Here is a 2,041-nt window from a genome sequence, read left to right as displayed (position 1 = left end):
CGTCAATCCGAAATTTTATTTCGGCGCGAGTGATGTGTACATTCGTCGTGCAAAATAAAAAATTACCATTTACTATAAAAACTCAAAATTTTAGTAAAAAGTAAAATAATATAAATGATGTTTTGTGGTATATCCGTTTTATACTTCCAGTAGAACTATTATGTAATTTATAAAGAAGGAAGTATAAAAAACAGAAGTGTTACGTCGTGTGAGATGATCCGTACGACGTCCTTCATTGTCTGACCGTGATAGCAACAGTCAGTTCAATAATTATCGAGAATGCACCTAATAGCTTTATTCATAATCAACTCACCAACTGGCAGCTCTTTAGAGAAGTCTTTAATCACTCAACTTCAGCCTTAACTTCACTAAAAACTAATGAAGATATCGAAGCAGACACGGAATGCTTAAACATGAGCATAATAAACGCTATCCACTCCTCCATACCTACTAAGGCTTCTATCAGCAAACGTGAATATCCCCATTACATATTAAAAAAATAGCAGAAAAACGTAGACTAAGAAGAGTATGGCAGACTCATAGAACACCGGATAACAAACGCAAACTAAACAACGCAACTAGAAAGCTAACCAAAATCATCAAAAATTACAAAAATGACTGTTTTCATAAATATCACGCCAATTTGTCCCCCACAGCTGACTCCAACTACTCACTATGCAAGGTCTCCAGGAAACTCATGCGCCCCCGCAAGTAATCCCTCCAATCTGCCGTCCGCAAGGTGGATGGAAGCGTAGCCCTATAGAAAAAACCAACCTGTTTTCTAAATACTTGTCTAAAGTATTTAAACCCTATTCCTCCCCATTTCTTCAAAGCTGCCGCGGACATCATTGAATACCTGCACTCTCCCTTCCAAATGTCTCCTCCTATTGAACCCTTCACTTCTGCAGAGATTATAGAATCAATCAGTCGCCTAAATCCAAAGAAAGCAGCAGGGCACGACTTAATAGGCAATAAACCAATCAAGCAACTTCCCATAAAAGGGATTGCACTTATCACGTCGATTTTTAACGCTATTCTTCACCTTGAATACTTTCCTAAAGTCTGGAAAATCTCACTGATTACCCTCATCCCTAAACCCGGAAAATCGATATATGAAACTAGCTCCTATCGCCCAATCAGTCTTTTACCTACCCTATATAAACTATTCGAAAAGATGCTAACGAATCGACTCCTTCCACTCCTAGAGGATTTTAAAACACTCCCAGATCACCAATTCGGCCTTCGGAAACAACATTCAACAGTAGAGCAAATCCATCGCATAACCCACATGATCAGCCAAACCCTTGAAAAGAAAAAATATTGCTCAGCGGTATTCCTAGACATTCAACAGGCATTCGACAAAGTATGGCATGAAGGGCTACTATACAAGCTTAAAAAGATCCTACCTCACCTCTACTACTTCATCCTAAAATCCTACCTAACCAATAGACAATTCATTGTTAAATATTCATGGTTAAATGCCTAGACACCACTTCCACAACATTCCCAATAGAATCTGGCATACCCCAAGGTAGTGTCCTCGGACCCCTACTGTACTCCATCTACACTGCCGACTTACCTATATCAAACGAGATAACAATAGCAACATTTGCTGACGACACAGCGCTATTAGCTACTCACGCAGACCCGATCACTCTCCAGCGATGTCTCGACTCCATGGAAAAGTGGTTTCATAAATGGGGCTTCAAAATCAGCGAAAAAAAATCCACACATGTAACCTTCACGCTCCGAAAACAAACCTGTCCCCAGGTCACCATTAACAACACAATAATTCCTAGCAAGGACACAGTCAAATACCTGGGCATGACCCTGGACAGGAGGCTAACTTGGAAGAATCACATCACAGACAAAAAAAGCAACTCAAGGACAAACTCAAGAAATTCTATTGGCTGACTGGCCGACGCTCCAACCTAAGCACACAGAACAAAATTAGCCTCTACAAGACCGTAATAAAACCTATCTGGACCTACGGAATCCAACTATGGGGAACAGCAAGTAACTCCAACATTGAAATACTTCA

This window comes from Bombus impatiens, unplaced genomic scaffold (genome assembly GCF_000188095.3).
Source record: "Bombus impatiens unplaced genomic scaffold, BIMP_2.2 scf_0192, whole genome shotgun sequence".
In the NCBI taxonomy this organism is placed as follows: domain Eukaryota; kingdom Metazoa; phylum Arthropoda; class Insecta; order Hymenoptera; family Apidae; genus Bombus; species Bombus impatiens.
This window is presented reverse-complemented; position numbering follows the sequence as displayed.